Source organism: Nothobranchius furzeri, chromosome 2 (genome assembly GCF_043380555.1).
Source record: "Nothobranchius furzeri strain GRZ-AD chromosome 2, NfurGRZ-RIMD1, whole genome shotgun sequence".
NCBI classification, from domain to species: domain Eukaryota; kingdom Metazoa; phylum Chordata; class Actinopteri; order Cyprinodontiformes; family Nothobranchiidae; genus Nothobranchius; species Nothobranchius furzeri.
Genome location: NC_091742.1, coordinates 81260044 through 81278711, shown reverse-complemented (window position 1 = coordinate 81278711; position 18668 = coordinate 81260044). Strand labels below are relative to the sequence as shown.

Below are 18668 nucleotides of genomic sequence, written 5' to 3'. Positions count from 1 at the left end.
CAGCAGTGAGTTCAGTTGTGTGTTGAAAGTTTGACTAGTAAGTTTTACAAGTTTTGTCTATTTTTCTGCGAGTTATTGTGTTTTTACTCGTATAAATTAATAACAAATGGTTGTTGTTAAAGTAAAACCAAGAGTAATTTGTTTTTTATGAACTGTGTGGTCAACATGAATGTTTCGTATCTACAGCAGAGATGGCGGCAATGGTCTAACGTTCTTGGAAGAGCCCAATCTTGACTGATTAAACATGGACTAGCAGTGGCAGAGAAAGATTTCATCCCCACCCCTCGGGTCAAGTTATTACAAACGTCTCATTCATGGGCAGAAATCAGATGATCTTCTTCATCACGAGTTGCCACCAAGAGAAAAATGTCATTATAAAATTCTGACTAAAGTGAATTTTAAAAGCTCAAAGGTCATGAGATGCTAAACTAATTTTCTGAACATCTCAAATCTGATAAATATGACTCACAACCAAAACAGCAGGTCTTATATTAACAGACCTGCAAGTCGGAGGATGTCTCAAACATTGTTTTGTCAGTTTTGGGACATGTTTAGTTCCAGAAGCAAATGGGACTAGACAAAGATGCTTCTTCCACACTCTCACCATTTTTCAGGAGAACTTTTAAGCGTTTACCTCCATTGGACCTTTTGTCTGAAGTTTGATGTTTTTTGTCTTTCCATGTAGTTTTGAACAGGAAAAATACACCCTTATCTTTAACACCTGTCAAACATTAAACATTCATCCATTTTCTAGTTGACTTACTTTTCAACTTGAAAACTGTCCCCGCAGTAGCTGCTGGATTCTGATCCGCTGTGCTTTTGAAAATACTGCAATGTATTGTGGGTAATTTTTGACCAAGGCTACAAGACACCTCCCGTGTATCCTCGCTCAGCTAGCTAAACGGCTAACAAGCGGAGAACACATGGCTCGGTAGAACATGAACATTGAAACACGTCTTGGCGGCTCCCAAGGACGTATCTCCAAGGCAACCGGGGTGGGGCCAATACATCAAGAAAAGGTTCCTTGGCATTGAAAACAGTGGTGGGAACGTTACTTTAAAAAAGTAATTCGTTATAGTTACTGATTACTCTTTCAAAAAAGTTACTCAGTTACTAACTGAGTTACAAGATTATAAAAGTAACTAATTACCAAGAAAAATAACTAATTAGTTACTTTTTAAAGAATGCAAGAATTACTACAATAGTGAAATATAAATGACTAATGACTGGAACATAATAAAATGTATGTCCAAATGTTTTTTATAAACCTGAATAATTTAAATCAATAAGCACTTAACAGGAGGAACTACTAACAGGAACATTACACTAATCTAGACTATTAAAAGGTCACTGTGTGATATTTAACAAGACCCCAATCAGCTAAAATTTAAAATTGCAAATAGAAACACCTGTAAAGGTTCCCGAGCCTTTAAATGGTCTCTCGGTCTAGTTAAATTACAGAAAATAATGTAATTTTGCACAGTATTCTAATTTTTCCAGCTTCACATAATTGTATTTTTAGCAGCATTTCTGTTGCTGGTAATCTAGTATCGGTTAAATAAATAAATAAATATCCTTTCAAATGACACTAGAAGAGGCACAAGCCTGATGGAGGACTTACATTTACTAACTTGGGTCAGACCCAACCACAGAAGAGCTGAAGCTGGATGGTGAACACACACAGGTAGTTCTAATAACACCTGAGCTCCATGACGTCTGAGACTGATGCATCAGTGTTACAGCAGGACTAAAGACATGATCAGAAACAGGTTACAGCTGGATGATCTAGGAAGGTAGAAGATCAGGACGTCTGAGCGGTGAACAGGTGAGCGGACCTTCGGGACGTCCTGCTGTCACGCTAAGAAGGGCACGGCTGCAGATCAACACCTGCAGCCGTAGATTATTCATCACGTCTTCCTCGTTCTTCACGGCCGTGATGCTCTTGGATGAAAACATCTGCCTCTTTAGCTCCTGATCAGCTGATGACAGCTTCAACACGCCGCGCTGCTTAACGCACGCATTTCCTTATCAGTAACAGAAACGACATTTTGATAAAAGAAGACGGTAATTAATTAGTTTGCTCGTTACTGAAAATTTATTTTTTTAGTTATTTTAAACGTCGTTATTCCCATCACTGCTCTGTTGTGTCTACAGCATGCTGAGACAGTGAGAACACTAAAGGTCTCCGCCCACCCGGCCAATCATCATCGTGTTTGTGAGTGTGTTACCGACACGTCTCTCTCCCTGGCTGCAGCTGAAGTGTGGCCGTCAGAAAGCCTCACACTGTTGCTCAGCGTTCGAACGCACAACCTTCCGTCCCCAATAACGGCGTTGCAACTGTGGGAAAAGTAATTAATTAGATTATTCTGTTACCTAAAAAAGAACGCCGTTAGTAACGCTGTTATACTTAAACGGCGTTACTCCCAACACTGATTGAGGAAAACCCTAAATCTCTGGTGACGCCATATTGGATGCCATGTTTCCTTCTACGGAAGTCTGTGATGACAAAATGCATTTACTGATTTGTAACAAATGGTTACAAAACTTTCACCGTTAATAAACATTGTTGCTTTACACATTTACCTCTTCACTCATTGCCAGTGATGAAAGGGAATCTGATGTTTTTGTTATTTTGCTGGAGGTTTCACTCCCAGGGATTTTTTACCCTAATGGCCATCCGTTGGTAAAGTCAAATTTGAACACAAAAATAATGCTTGCTTGCAGTGATTTGAGTATGTACTGCCCTCAGTCGCCAGGGAAACTACACACTGTCACTCAGAGAGTGCTCTTGTCTGCTCAGAAGCAAGTCAGGGCCACTCGGATCATAAACGTGTCAACACATACCTGCCATTAATTCATTTTTAGCATTTAAAATGCACAATAAACCACATCATCTGAATTGATATGAATGGTCCAACATAGTGTAACCACAGTAGTCCTCTTATCCCTTGTTAATGTAGAATTCTGATTTTAGATTACAATTGCATGTTTTCAGTTGGACCACTAATGCTTAATCTTTTATAAACTAAGTATAATCCATTGTTTCCACAAGTATCCATTTTATTGTGCTACATGGCAGCCGTACTCCCAGGAGGCCATGGGGAGAGAAAGTAATGAATGATTGAATCACATTTGAGGGATCAACACCCAGCAGCACAACTCCTGCTGGCGTTCTCTCACTTTTAAAAGAATAGAGACGCTGTTGAATGATGGAGCTGTGATAAATTGAAAGAAACGGGAGGAGGGATTTGCTGGCTGGATAGCAAAGTGACATCAGCATTGAAAAATGTGTGTGTGTGTGTGTGTGTGTGTGTGTGTGTGTGTGTGTGTGTGTGTGTGTGTGTGTGTGTGTGTGTGTGTGTGTGTGTGTGTGTGTGTGTGTGTCTGGTATCAGACACAATTTCGAAAAGAGTTCCTACTCTGTTTCTTTTATTTGTCTTTTGAACATTTCCATGACAGTCAAAACAGTCACGGGAAGCACCTTTGAAGACCAACCAGCATTTGTGGGCATGGCCAACTTGGCAGAGCTGACAAGTGCAGGACACAAAACGCTGATGAAGACACCAACACCTGGTGACACTTCTGCAGAAGACTGTAGTTTACCATTAAACATGTCATAGTAAAAATCTCTTTTTTAAATTACATTTCTGAAAAAAAAAATAGCCTAGATCCGAATGGCTGGTGTGGAAGCGGCCTCAGCCTGAGACTTTTGGAATTATTTGGACACCTTCTCAGTGGCCTGGTGGTAGAGTGTCCGCTCTGGGAGCTCAGGGTTCAAATCCTGGTTGGGTCATTCCAAAGACTTTAAAAATGGGACTCAGGGCCTCCCTACGTGACAATCAACTTTAAAGAGGTTGGATTGGGGTGTTAAACTACCAAATAGTTCCCGAGCGCATGTACAGCTGCAGCTGCTCCCCACAGGGATGAGTCTGATGCGGAGATGAATTTGAATTTCACCAGTGTGTGATGACTATTGGGACTTTAACTTTAAATAGGGCAAGCTGTGGTATTGAATGCAATCAGAGATCATCCAAGAAGTCTGCTTCATTTTATCAGCAAATGAAATGACAATTCTGTACTTTATTCCACTGGTGGAATGGGGGAAAATGCTGTGCATTTAACATAACACTGCTTGGACTAACGTCCTAGTAGGGACGCTGGCTGGATAAAAAAACTTGCGCGGGTGAACAGCGTTTTCTGTGTTCTGGCTGGGAACTGGCGGCTGGCTGCTCCTGTTTCCCAGGGCAGCTGAGCCATGCAGCTGTCTGGCTGCCATGCAAGGCTGTGGTCATGATGGTCACCTGTGGAGCTCTGAGGGAGGTGGTGCAAACCTCCCGTTTTGTTTAAAATTATACATTAAGAGATTATATATATATATATATATATATATATATATATATATATATATATATATATATATATATATATATATATATATATATAGCCAGTACACATCGGGAGAATCTCAGCTGTGGAGCTTCTTCTGGGCTGTGCTCCTCGCTGAACCCGTGAGATCACAAAATCCCTTGAGACGTCATGGTTTGAATCACCATGATAGTCTGGACTCCATTTAAACCAGTGACGTCTGCTGCTGTTGCACGCCACTGATGCTTCCAGTGTGAAGTAGGGGAGAGTGACAGAGTCCTGAAATGACTCATTCTGGAAAGTACTGAAATTGTCAAGAAACTGAAACTGCTTTATGTAATAGGGATTTTGAGCAAAAACTTGAACATGTTTTAAAGATTAAAGTTTGATTTTCATACCCTAGAACTATCAGGATCTAACTATTCGTAATAAGTCTCCTTGAAATGCTGCAAGCAAATATTTATAACAAATATAATTAGCAAGACAATTTCAGAGCGAGTTTTTTTTTAATAGACAATCTCTGAACAGAGTCAGACAGCGTGCTTTACCGTGAGAGAGAGAGAGAGAGAGAGAGAGAGAGAGAGAGAGAGAGAGAGAGAGAGAGAGAGAGAGAGAGAGAGAGAGAGGCGTTTCCACGTTCCAGGTTCCAGCAGCAGCCGGTCTCAGAGCAGCAGCAGACAGCGCAGCAGCACTCGGACTCTCAGCGGAACCACGACTAGCCCGAACCCTCAGTGTCACCATCCCCGAACTCCGGCTGCCAGCCGCCCTGACCCGCGTCTCCTTCACGAACTCTGAGAAACTCACTCACGTTCACCACACGAAGACGCAAAAAGCGCTCCAGGCGTGACTGAGAACCGGGGTGGACCTTCAGAACCACGTCTGTCCCCGCGGCTCCACACCGACATCTGGCTCCCAGAAGACCGAGAGGAAACTATCTTCCCGCTGATTCCCACCTCATCTCCCTGTTAGCTGACCCAATCCTAGCGTGTTAGGGTGAGTAAATCTGTTTCCTCCATGTTTCTCCACCCCTGGACGTCCCAGACCTCCCGTAGTCTGTTATTTTACTTTATGGCACGAATCCGCTCTCAGCCTACTCTCCTCATTCATGCTGGGAGTCACACCGACTCCTCCATTCACGGAGACGGTCTCTTCCCTCAGTGCATACCGTTACATGGCGACCGTTAGAGGATACTTCACAGCCGCCGTGGAAAACGGAGCTTTCCTGCTTTGTTCTAGCATCTAGTACTGTTGCAACGATTTTAAACTCCAATGACTTATTTATCGAGTCAAATTAAAGTAAAGTGATTTTCGTCAGATGATAAGTGGCTCAGGTAGTTGCCTTTTTCGTTTATTAGAGGCTGGTTTGTGAATGGTCCCGTCTCTGGGGGGCTTTTAACACAGCAGTGGGTAAAGTAATTGGATTGGGATTAAAGTGGCTGACAGCATTCATGTATCCAGTGTCCTTTATTTGCCCAGAATCTCCATGGTAGTGCGGCTCTGACCATGTTCTGCTGCTGAAATCACAATCATGTTACATAACAACAGCCTGCAAGGACTGGCTTTCTTGGGTCGTTTAGGGAGAGATGTGTGGCTCTCCTGGGGTCCAGTGGAGCAGATTTTATAGAATATTCTGGATGTGCATCAAAATGAATGTTCAGTCTGGGGAAACCTTTGGTGACCCACCTGTGATTGCTAGGTGTGTGTGTGTGTGTGTGTGTGTGTGTGTGTGTGTGTGTGTGTGTGTGTGTGTGTGTGTGTGTGAAGATGTTTTTTTATGAATGGATGCAGCTGCACGACCAACTGTATCCGTACAGGAGCAGTGGGAGATGACCGGATGCTTTTTACCTCTACCGGTTCCTTGTTACTATCACCAAATCTTCCTACATTTCTCTTCTTTTGTCAAATGAAGTAAGAAAAATAAGCTCATTAGTAGTAAACAAGGCATGGTTTAAAGAAAGCCATTCCTTTTCTTCTTTGAGTTTATCGTTAATGTTTTCGAACGTTCTGTTTTTAGTCACAAGAACAGCCTCTATCCAGCTAATTGAGAGCAGCAGACTATTTAATTCAAGCATAGATTACTAGAATTACATCTACGACACTGACGCAAGTCTTGAACGGTGCAAAAAACAAAAGCTGAGCTCCAGTTTATTAAAATTACCTGAAATCTGGAACTCCAAATGTCAGACATTACTGACCAATCCTGATATTCTATTTCCAGTCCAGTAATGTGTGTTTTATTTATGTTTATGTTGGTTTTGTATTGAAGTAAAGAAAGAGGAAAGAAAACGATCTTTTATTTAGCTCCTCTCAAGATAAAAATCACGCTTCACAAAAACAAAACATTTATAATATAAAGAATATTTTAAAAAAGGATTAAAAACATGTTTCAAAATGACAAAAAATAAATAGAATTTTGGATAAAAAATGCAAGGAAAGGGAGAGAGAAAATGAACAGGAAAGAGGGAAATCGTTGGATGAATAAGTAGAAAGAGCAGAATAAGGAGAGGGTGGTGATGAAGGTCACGCTGAAGCCAGCCTGAACAGGTGAGTTACTCCATCATACTCACATTACCATCCAGCTCCTATTTGTTTTCATCAGCTTTTGGTGGATCTGTGTGCTCTTCAGAGTTGGACAAGTGTTGACATGGCAACCAGAAGCAGCCTGTTTTTACTGTCTCTTCTTTGTCCTGTTTATCCAGATCCAGGTGCTGTTGAAAAGTTCAGTAACTGAGTGTTAAAGAAATAAATGTGCTAAATATGCTTTGGGAGAGTCTTTAGCCAGTTCTAGAATAATCTATCTTTGAATGATGATGTGTCCTTCATGTAGATAAAGCAGGACCATACGGGTGTTTCAGTGTTTTTGTTGGAATTTCTTTGTAAAGTGGTAGGGCTGTGTCGTTGTTGAAACTCCTAACTCTCACCGATATAATTTTTACCGTGCCAATAAACTCGGCCAAAAAAAAATGTAAAGAAGTGTGTGGCTTGGTGACATTCATGTCCTTTTAAAGCCTCTTTTCGGAGTATTTCTCTAATCCGATAGCACCATCTAGTGGCTGACAAGCATATCACACAAATAATTTCTCCTTCCGTTTGTTTAAGGTGGCGACTTCATGTTTCTTGTTTATAAACGCGCTTCTGTAGCCAACAAACGGAGCTAAAACACGTTGTTTTACGAGTATTATTCTCATGTCATGTTGTGTTCTCATATATTTATATTTTAGAGACTGAGGCCTAGTCCACACGTAGCCGGGTTTTTTTAAAAAAGATTATCCGCCCCTCCAAAAACTTGCATCCACACCACCTCGTTTTAAAAAAACTGTCCACACGAACCCGGATAAATACGTTGTTAAGGACATGCCAGACCTGTCGGCGGCAGTACTTCCCCCGTTCTTAACCTCGTCCTTCATCTGTGGTCTTCCGCAAGGAGCAGTAATTCCGCTTGCAAAAACAAACAAGCAAAAAGCACTTGGACAATTGATAAAGCGAGCGCAGCTCTGAGGGCATACCATTTTTCACGTAAACAGGTCCCACACGTGATGTCAGCATTTTTTTGTCGCGGAAAGTGACGTTGCGGACCTTAAAACTCCGGTTTTGTCTGTCCACACGCAGACACCCAAAACGGAGAAAACGCAGATCTTCACTTTGGCCGGAGTTTTTAAAAATATCCGTTTTTGTGTGAAAAAACTCTGTTTTTGTGTGGATGACAGGCCAAAACGTAGAACAATATCTACGTTTTGGCAGATCCCCGGCTACGTGTGGACAGGGCCTTAGTTGTCCGTGAAGAGTTCATCAACTCTGTATCAGCCGAGGTACTCTTTAAGTTAGAACCAGGTAAGCAGTAGTCTGACGCTATTGGTTCGTTCTGGTCGGCACTATAGCACGGAACTCTGCGTGGCAGGGGGCGTGCTTACATTATATCACAGTACATGATAAGATAATCACTTTTACGGATTTCTGAAAAATCATACATCATTTCTGAAAGGGGAAAAAACCGGAAAGATACTTTAACTTTAACTCATTCACTGCCAGCCGTTTCCTGATCAGAAAAGCCCTTCGCTGCCAGCATTTTTCAGCGTTTTTACTGTTTTTTTAAGAGTCACAGAACGTTGCGCTCTAGGACGATGTCAACACCAAAACTAACAAAACAAAGAGGAGACTCGCCTCAAACATCAGGAAGAATCCGCACGTTTCGAGCGTTATCCGTTCTTTCATAATCCGTTGTCGAATTGTGATTGCCAGAAGCTTTTCCGCTTCGCGCCTCACTTTTTTTTACAGCAGCGGCCCAAAACGATCTACCAACCCATGGATTTTGTGCTTCCTGATCACATGACGTGAGACGTACGCGGATGAAGATCGACTTTAGAGCTGGGATGTTTGTTCTCACGGTGCGGGGGCTCATTTCGACGCCCACACAGTAAAAAAAATGCAAATGACGACTTTAGTCATCAATGGCAGTGAATGAGTTAAGTAGCTGTACCACCCCGAGTCACATGACAGCGTGACTCAATGTACACATGACAGCCCCATCTAGTGGCCAACTTTTGTTTCTGTGCATACATGTAGCCGTTATCGAGGTGAACTCAACATACATTATTATGTGAAGTGCCTTGAGACGACTCTTGTCGTGATTTGGCGCTATATAAATAAACTTGAATTGAATTGAATTGAATACCGTGATATTGATATTAGGCCGTATCGCCCAGCCCTACATGTGGACAAAGATTTACCTTTTATAAGGAGAAATGGAAAATATCAGTTTGACTAAATAACTGAAGGCATGTAAAGGGCGCCTGGTTCTGGCTAAATGTGCCAATTTGAACTTTAATCGCTCTGGTAATCTGAATCTCGCCAAAGATGAATTATCTATCCTCACCAAAACGCATTTGCGTATGCAGAGATCATTTAAATGATAAGTTACCTGCACTTGTATAGCACCTCTCAGAGTCAGTTAATGCCCCCAAAGCCGTCAGACTTCACAATATTCAGTTTATTTTCACAAAAGCCCAATAGATTTGGAATTTGAGACATTAGTTAAATAATAACGAAAATGTCCATCCATTATGCACACGACCTGTTGTATGTGTCTTTGGTGACTTTTAAGGGTGCTTCTTCTTTATAGGTAGGGTCATCAAAGAAAAAATACCTTAACATTTTTCTGTGTGTGAGAGCCTTGACTCAGCTTTTTGGGAGCTTGTCTCCTCTGAGATACACTTCGATCTGTCTGGTCGAACAGAGGGGAAAAACTAGTCAGCACAGCAGAAATGTACTTCCTCTCGGGTTCACTTCCTCTGAGCGTGTGTGTGCGTGTGGTGTCGGCTGCCGCCACCGCTGGGGGAATGTTTGTGGCTGAGTGTTCGCAGGGCTCCAAGTCAAACACAGTTTTCGGGAAGATCAGTGTTAAACTGGTGAAACTTGAAACAGTCAAAACAAAAGAGGAAACATGTCAGTGTTTGTTTTATTTTTTCCCTTCTTCATTTGCACGGGCTTCCTTGACCGCCCGTTCTACAAGCTGTTTGTTGTCTCACATTCCAATCGACTAAAAACGACCAAACCTACAGACCAAAGACGATTTCGCCGCAATCGCCAAGACAGAAACAACTGTTTCCACTGCTGTCGGCCAAACCACCAAAATGTTAAACAGATGTGTTATCTGTGGTGTGATGGGGAGGGCCATGAATACCACACAAACCACAACCCACCCGATCTTTACCTCAACCCCAGATGAAAGTCTCTAGTTGGATACGGTGACTTCTGCATTCACAGGAAATGAGGAATCGACATTTTGGTTAGAAATAAAACAAAACTTATAAAAACCACGGCATGCAAAGTGAAGCTGAATGACTTCATCTAGCAGAAGTCATGCATGGCAACAAGGTTTATTTTAGCGGTTCCTCACAACACAACTGTTTTCAAACTTCCCAGAAGTAGAAATATGAGTTTAAAGACAACAATGCAGTTATAGGAAACCGATGATCAGTCAGCAGTTGAATTGACCTTAATGAAATACTTATTTCTGCACAGTTTTGTCTCTTTGTTTTAATTATATTTGAATTTGTTTGAGTTCACCTTCATTTTATTCACAATTTGATCAACCATTCCCAAAGTATTCCCACATTTCTGCTTGGCTGCTTAATTATGGAAAAATGCTAAAGGCACAGGTGCCTCCGGTCCCTCCAACCACCACCAGCAGTCAAGGTGGGTTAAGTGTCTTACCCAAGGACACAACAGCAGCACTCTCTGGCGGGAGCCGGGATCGATCCTACAACCTTCTGATTACTGCACAACCCACGCTACCTCCTGAGCTACTGCTTCCTTCAGAAGTGTGTACATAGATCACCAGGAGGCTTTTTTCTTGGAAACACAAAGTTTTTATAGTTGAGGTTTTCTGATAAAATAAAGCCTGAAAACTCCAGAGATCATATCTTAAGCTGTAGTTGTAGTAGTAGTAGTAGTAGTAGTAGAAGTAGTAGTATCTTAGTAAATCAAACGATAATAGTAAATAACAGAACAGTGAAGACAAATATAATCAGCAAATAACTGTGTAGGGCTGCAACAAACGATTATTTGGATAATCGATTAATCGGATGGGGTCTCGACACGATTAATCGATTAATCGGATTACATGGGGAAATTTTTAAAAACTGCTAGGGAAACGTTATTTCTCTCCTTCCTTCACTTTATTTAACACAACATTATTAGAAAACAGTTCAATAGCAGAAAAACAACATGCCATCACCTAAATTGTCTTATAAGGTGTATAGACAGAGACCCTAAGCTACATCTATCTGTGACCTAAAATGCTTGGTCCAAGTTAAACAGCTTAAGGGCAATTCTCATGTGTTTTGTTTTATCTCATCTGTTGACATTTATTTTAAATGTAATTAAACATAGGCTGTGAATTAATCAAAATTGATCACTATTTCCAAAAATGACTGAAAAAATACCAAATAAAACAAAAGTAAATGAATGCCATCCTCCTTGCGATGATGCCCTGGGCAACTGCCATAAAGTCACATCAAGAAATGCTGCTGAACCCAAAAATATATTAACCAGTATATAACTGCACTCTCACACAACACGCCTGCAGCAACAGTTAGGACTCCTCCCTCCCTTTTAAAAGCGTTTTTGCTTCTGAGGACATTGTGGTTGTAAAACCACATGCTAGTAGTCCGGCCCCGGTGTGATCAACCAGTTTCTGCGGGAATGTGACGGCGGAACCAGGGCCAGATTAACACTTTGTTGTACCCTGGGCAACAATATTCAAGGGCTCCATCATCACGACCCAAGGATCACCATAATGTGGTCACATACAGAATATTTTACTCAGGCGCGGGCGGTGCGTTCCACCCCTGGGCCTTCAGTGATTTCCTATTCAGTCCAATCTAATTTAATACACCTTAAAATACCATCAATAGGACATCACAGCTGGAGAAACCTCACACACACACACACACACACACACACACACACACACACACACACACACACACACACACACACACACACACACAGGCTGGTCAAGACACATAACTTCCAGAGTCTTTAAAATCAAACTCGCATTCCCAGTTGAGAGTAGGAAGCTGACCACGGATACCGTCAAATCTCAGAAATGAAAGACGGGTTTAAGAGATGAGACAATAAAATAAATAAGTAAAGCAAACACATTATTTGCATTTGTTTTGGAGAAAATTGTACCGCGAAACAATTGAACATGTTGGCGCAGCTGCACACACCACGTCATACACAATATAAATTGCATAGAAACAGAACACAGAATAATTTCATTTTGCCATTTTATTTCGTTACCATTTATTATTAACAAAATAAAATGGCAAAACATTAAAAAAAATACTAATAAAATGTTTCTACTCACCAACATAAATGTCCAGCATGGATCTCCTCCTCTCCTGCTCATTTGAAAATAAAATCCATCCTTCTTTCTTTCCTCAGGAAAACCTCAGTGGCTCTGTACAGTTTATCTGTGCACTTCAGGTCCATGAGTGGATCCTTTTCTATGGACATGGAGGCTAATGCTGAAAGCCGTGTCTGCCCGGTCGTGTTTCTGGCGTACATTTTAACGCGCTTTAATGCTACCAAATCCATCTGATGCGAGCAACAGGCGTTCCCAGCAGAATAACCTGCAGCGGTTCTCTGAAGCTGTTAGCCGTGGGTACCGTTCATAGTTGCTTGCCTGAAAATGATGAACAAATCCTTTCTCCTGCTGGGACAAGCCAGCTAGCGTTGGAGTCAGACGACCTGTTCTCACAAGATCCATTTTTTCTTGAAAGGTCCGTCTTGAAAATGGTGTGGCAAGTAAATCTGCAACCAAGTCTGTCTCTTCTCCTCTTTCAGCCATCATGTGTTCAAAAATACACCGATAGCTGCCTATAGATACAAATCTCTGTGTTTAGTTTTGATATTTTGCTTCATGCCGCTAGAAAAGTTCTAACTACTGCTCATCCAATCACAGGATGCGTTCATGTCAACTTTTGCGTGAGGCCAGCTAGCTGGCCCGGGCCAAGCTGACTCGTGAGCTGATTGGCTATCGCAACTAGATCGTCTCTGTTCACTTACAGCGGACAGCGGGCTTCTCGATTGATTCTGAAGGCCTAGGGCAGACTTAATCTGCCTGAAAACACAAGCTAGCTTAAATCTGATTGGATAACACCCAGCCTTGGTATTTTAACACTGGAAGCAGCACAGCCAAGTGGGTATAATAGGATATAAAGAAAATAGACCAGTAAACATTTTTTTTATTTAAAAATAATTACCAAAGGAAAAAAAATACATTTACGCTTTTGAGTATGTTTAGGCCAGCAGAGAAGGCTTTGCTGGCCCTGACTGCCCACCACTGATTTTACTGTAATATGCAGTAAATTTACTCAATACTTGAATGCCTGACAACACGTAACCTGCCCAGAGTAACCTTTGACCCACCTCGTGTGGACTGACCAATGAGGAGAGGGTCTTAACTTGAGGCCCTCTCTTCATTGGTCATTCTGCATGAGACTGACTCTCAACTGACGTTCAGTCATAGGCAGCAAAGCGTCTCTGTGCAGCGCAAAAGCCCGGGTGGACAGTTTGTTTAATGTAGGGTGACCATATTTCCATTTCCAAACAAGAGGACAGGGGATCTGTGCCTATGACGTCACACTATGGCAACGCCACACAAACCATGTTGGGACCCATTTTTTGTAAGAACTAAATTAATATCAGATTCTGCCAATTAAAGGGCTCTAAAACAATTCATATGTAAATATTTTGCATATTTAATGCAAAATCTAATTTTTCTGCTTTAGTGCTGCAACAAGGCTTTATTAATAAGGAATTATTATACCTTTTGTTTTACTACAGCATCGGTAAGCTTCCTGTGCACAGATTATTAAGGATGCTTGTTTCAGCTGTGAGATTAGACGATAGGATCAATGAAAAAATAAGTTGTCACACACTCCATGGAAACTTTCAGAGAATCCACAAATAGTGGCTTTCAAATGGTTTTGTTACTTTTTGCAAGTTTAGAAAAGAAGCAGATGAGACAGCATGTCTGATAATTTAGTTTTTCATCTGATAATATTATAACATGTCAGTAATGTCTGAGGGGATTTTATAAACACCATATAACTAATACTACTGGAGAGGGTATGAATTACACAGAGGCTTCTGGGGAGCCCAGTTATTGGGGGGGGGGGGGGGGGGGGGGGGCATTTTGCTTTGGCCCCCAAAATGTCTTGAAACGGCCCTGGGTGTGTGACTGAGTTTTGAAGGTGATCTGAATTGTATCAGATGTATAAATATGACATGTGTATAACTTATTGTTTTTTTACTGGTAAAAACGTGTCGTGGAGATAAATCTACCTACATTTTACTTTTCAACACTTTGTTTTGTTTTCTTGTTTTTATTTAACTATTTTCCTGTCCTGTCTGTCTCTCATCTTCCTGCATCTCCTCTTAATTCTCCAGAAAATCTGTTGCCTGGATTCTTACCTTTTCACCTCATCAGTTACTTTTGAGCAGATCAAAGGGATCTCCTGACCACAGCGGCGAGCGCGTTTTCGATGCTGCGTGAGGGGACATCACCACAGCACAGGTGATGAGCTCCGCAGTAGCGCGCTTCAGGCACAAATAAGACAAAATAGAGAACATGTGCGGACATGAACGATCGTGTGCTAATTATAGTTTTTTGGTTGAACCACTTTGAGAATGGACCGTGCGCTGGAAGCAGCTGCCTGGATCGCTGCACAACAATGCGGAACCGGTTCGCAGCAGCGCAAGTCTGCCGGCTTTCCCTCGCGCTGATCTGCCGGTACCGGCTCTCCCTCGCGCTGATCTGCCGGTACCGGCTCTCCCTCGCGCTGATCTGCCGGTACCGGCTCTCTCTCGCGCTGATCTGCCGGCTCTCCCTCGCGCTGATCTGTGGGCTCTCCCTCGCGCTGATCTGCGGCTCTCTCTCGCGCTGATCGGCTCTCCCTCGCGCTGATCTGACTTGCTCTGGTCTGCGCGCAATGGCGGGCGGGAAGGGGGGGGCGCTTTTGGAAGAGTTGTGCGACACAACGAAACGATGACGCAATTCGTTGCCAACGCTTTTAGTAATCGATTTTCATCGAATTTATCGATTCGTTGTTGCAGCCCTATAACTGTGTACATTTACACACACATTCAAAAAGACAGAAAGAGTAGGAAGTAGACTGCAGTTCCAAACTTACATCAGTGGGATGCAGAAATGAGCAGTTTAGTGTACGTTTAGTGCTGCGGAGAACTTAATAATACAGAGGAAAGCTGCTTGGAATGTGCAAACTGAGTGTTTTTCAGAAAAAGAGTTGCCTACTAAGTGTGTTTCACCACTAAGTTCACGGAGATCATAACTTCAAGAAGGGGTGGGCAATATAAACGATATAAGGTAGAAACGATATAAAATTGGGTAATGATAGAGTTTTTGGCTATATCGCAATACCGCGATATCGCGATAACACATGACGTCACTAAGATGTGCACCCTGCTGACATTGGGGCAACAGAATGGCGGTGACTGCAAGCATGGAGTGGGTGGAGGAGGAGGCCTATGTGCCTCATGTGGCATATATTTGCCACATGAGGATATTTAAAAGCATGTCATTTTGACATATATAAACAGAGGAAAAAAATATATCGCAATATATATCGTTACCGCACATGCTTCAGATTATATCGCAATATAGATTTGAGGCCATATCGCTCAGCCGTAACTTCAAGTAATGGCGCCTGAAGTGCTAAATGCATCCTTGGTGCTCTTGGCAATTTGTCACCGCCAGTCCCAGTTGAGTTTTTGGTTTTATAGTCACAGAGATCATGCAGCGTTTATTAAAGATAAAGAGGCACATATTCTAAAATGAGCTGATAGCAAAGGAAACCTTCAGGTCCGGCTGTCCTACGAAGTCTGGGTCACGAACTGACACCGCTGGCAGAACCGAGAATGAAAGCAGGAGCTAAACGTACCACCCCCTACGGAGGGACAGTGTCTGTAAGAAACTGCTTATTGTGTTAAACCTGTTCAAAGCTCTGGCTGTTCTGATTCTGGGAAGTTTTTTTTTCAAACACATTGTTATTCTCTAGTGATGTCAGGAAACTTCAGGAAAATGGGAATCTGGTCAGAATTTATCGTGCATCTTTTTCTGCGTATTTGAAAGAATGATTTTTTCTAAATACCCCTGTGTCACAGAGGTTAAGCCTCTCGGGTTTGTAGCTACACACACACACGCACGCACGCACACACGCACGCACGCACACACACACACACACACACACACACACACACACACACACACACACACACACCAAAGTATCAGATTTAATCCCTGCAACCACTTCATATCGTCTGCATGTTCTAGTTTCTACTGTATGGTTAGAGCTACAATTTGTTGCTAGATAAGATGAGTGTAGAAAGGTGTGTGTGTGTGTGTGTGTGCGTGCGTGCGTGTGCGTGTTTGTGTGTGTGTGTGTTCTGTAGGGTTATGTGCTAACTAGAGCAAGTCTGCAGATTTTTTATGGATATGCAGAAACACACAACAGGAGATGGTTGCATGAGCACAGCTGTGGAAGCATGTCATAAGCCCAATCTGTCCGATTGGCTGCGTTTCACAGTGGCCAGAATAGCGGATTGGATGAAACGCTCCAGAAAACACAGGCTTAAGCTGACTCAACAGCAATCGCACACGTGCACAAACATGTGGGCTTTTACAAACACACTCATTCACTGTATTTCACACACACATGACATTTGATTTCAGCTGTTCCCGCTTCGCCTGCAGGCATAATCTTCTCCAACTGGAACGCCTCAGTGGGCCTGATTGGATTTGATAAGACCTGGTTCAACTGAAGCAGGAGGAGAAGGACGCAAACACTCCTCTCCATTGTGTGTGTGTGTGTGTGTGTGTGTGTGTGTGTGTGTGTGTGTGTGTTTGTGGTGTTACAGGATATTATCAGAGGTCACCTCAAACTGTTGCCTCTCACACACACGCACACAAATCAGTGTTCATCATCAAATTGACTGTGAAAAGCTCCCTGCATCCAAATGTCTAATCGACCACTTTAGTGAGTTTCACTGCGTCAGATTCTGCAAAACTAGCACCGAAGTGCCGTCACGCAGTTTCACAACGTAATAGTAACTAAAAATAACAATTAGGAGCCTGGATCTACGGAAGTCAGCTGCTCATCATAAGTGCTTAGCGAGCTGCTCTTGATCTAATGGAGTTTACATCTGCTCATTTTTTCCTCCTGACCTGCAAGTTGCTCTCCACTCACTTAGCTAAATACAGGTATTAATATCAGCTGGAAAAAACATCAGGAAGCCTCGCTAGTCAACACCCTGCAAGCTAAACACGATGAAAGTTTAGAATAATTTCAAATTGTGACATCTGATTCTTTACAATAATGAGACACTTTTTAGGATGAAAAACTTTGGATAAACACTAGGGCTGTCGCGGTAACCGCAAAAATGAAATATCGCAATATGAAGAAACCCACCGCGCTGCATCATGCGCCACCGCAATTACTGAACTTGGTTCAACTCAATGATGCATGTTGAGAAGGATGGCTGCACTGGTATCAAAACGAAACGTTACTTCGCTCCTTTGGGGGCACTTTGGTTTTCAGTACGTCAGCTGCTGCGCAGCCAGAGTCCTTGGCCGAGACAGAGCTGCCACCAGCGGCAAAAAAATAATAATAAACGCTCGGAGACCTGCTGAAGTCCCGGACAAGCACTGCTTCTGCAACCGTCCCGAAGAGTTTGAGCCGAGCTGGAGCTCACTCGCTACCTGCAGGAGGAATGCATCCACCCTAAAGAAACCCCCCTGACATGGTGGCGCAACAACAGGGAGAGATTCCCTTTGCTTGCCAGAGTCGCACGCAAGTACGTGTGCGTTAGTGCAACGAGCGCACCATCCGAGAGGGTTTTCAGTGTTGCTGCAAATGTTGCCTCCCCTCTCAGATCCTCTCTCAAATCGTATATGGTTAACATGCTGGTTTTCCTTGTAGGTAACAAGGACGTGACCGAGCTATAAATCACCGTCATTCGTGTGTGTGAAAGTGAAATGATAGTGCGCCCGCCCCCCGGCGCGCGCGCCCGCCCGGTACATGTAATTTTTTATGCTTGATTTTAAACAACTAAACAAAATGGGGACTTGTCTCTTATTTGTTAGATGCTGCAGCCAAATTTGCATTTAAAAGTTTAACCTCCTGAATTTTGTTGTTTTTAAGTTCAGTCGGACTCCGACTGTTGGAGAAACAAACGTTACTGCGATCTGTGTTGTTACTGCCCTTTGATCTGCATTCAGTAAAGTGTTATTAAAGAAGGCACGGTAATTTTTAACCTTTTTTAAATGTGTAAACATTATGTTTAGATAGTACTGCAATAAAAAAAGGGCTGCAATAATATCGCACACCGCAATATTAAGCCACCCTGAATCACCGCAGGGGGAATTCCTCAACCGCGACAGCCCTAATAAACATTTAACATCCATAAAATGGTGAGATCTACTTATCTTAGCTTAAACAAGCTACGTAGCTTATTTGTATCAAAGTAACTTTGATTAGTTTGGGTTAAATTTGTACTAAACTAACTACAAATGGGTCGTACAGATTTTTATAATTGACCAAGATTTACTCCATCCAGGCTAACCAAGTGTAGTTAGCTTATCTTAGCTAAACGTGTAGAAACGAATGTTTTTCTCTGTGTTATGAGTTCAGGACAGCGTGAGTTGACAGAGGAATGTTTGCTTCACTGTCTGCCTGATAAGATGTTAGCTTGTCCAGCTGGGCTACTGAGTTAGA

General features: G+C 42.4%; 1 protein-coding gene across 1 annotated transcript in view; it reads left to right on the top strand.

Moving 5' to 3' along the window:
• Window positions 1-4993: 4993 nt before the first annotated feature.
• The window catches only part of LOC107376975 (proliferation and apoptosis adaptor protein 15), a 70651-nt gene continuing 56976 nt past the window's right edge, over window positions 4994-18668 (top strand). The window contains exon 1 of the mRNA XM_015946318.3: window positions 4994-5358. The gene's annotated coding sequence lies outside the window, so the exon portion shown is untranslated. The remainder of the gene's footprint in view (window positions 5359-18668) is intronic.